We start from the raw sequence: 569 nt of genomic DNA, 5'->3' as shown, positions 1-569 counted from the left end.
TGTAACCGTCCCCTTCACCTCATCACACCGAAAAACCAACTGCAACTCCGGAACGGAACGATGCGACCGCGACCGAGACGAACATGATTTAGTGTTTCGAGCTCGATATGCCTGCGTACACCCGGGACCTTGTGTCTGCTCTACTAATAACTCACTGATGGCTCGGGCAGGCTACAGGAAAATGTGTTTTCCTTCAAGACCCCACAGCCGACCGTACGCACGTTTCACACTTTCCTCGCACTGGAGAACGGCTGTCGGTTGTCGGTTGTCGCTACACTGTCGCGCGACACTCTGCGACGAGACTACTGACCGAGATTTCCACTCCGGTGTGGTACGCAAAGGTACGAGGGAAAATGGAAAACCTGTCCTGCGCGGTTCCCTAACCTACCGTACACCACGCCATTGATTAATCGATCGACTGATGAGCAGCATAAAGCCGCGGCAGCGACACTAACCGTGGGAGGACAGCTTCCTGCCAAGCGGAGCATAAATAATTGACCATCGTTCGGACGGCAAGGTTCAACGGACACCGATCAGGCCGGGAAAAATGGCGAAAGTTGATGTTTGTC

Source organism: Anopheles darlingi, chromosome 3 (assembly GCF_943734745.1).
Source record: "Anopheles darlingi chromosome 3, idAnoDarlMG_H_01, whole genome shotgun sequence".
NCBI lineage: Eukaryota > Metazoa > Arthropoda > Insecta > Diptera > Culicidae > Anopheles > Anopheles darlingi.
This window is presented reverse-complemented; position numbering follows the sequence as displayed.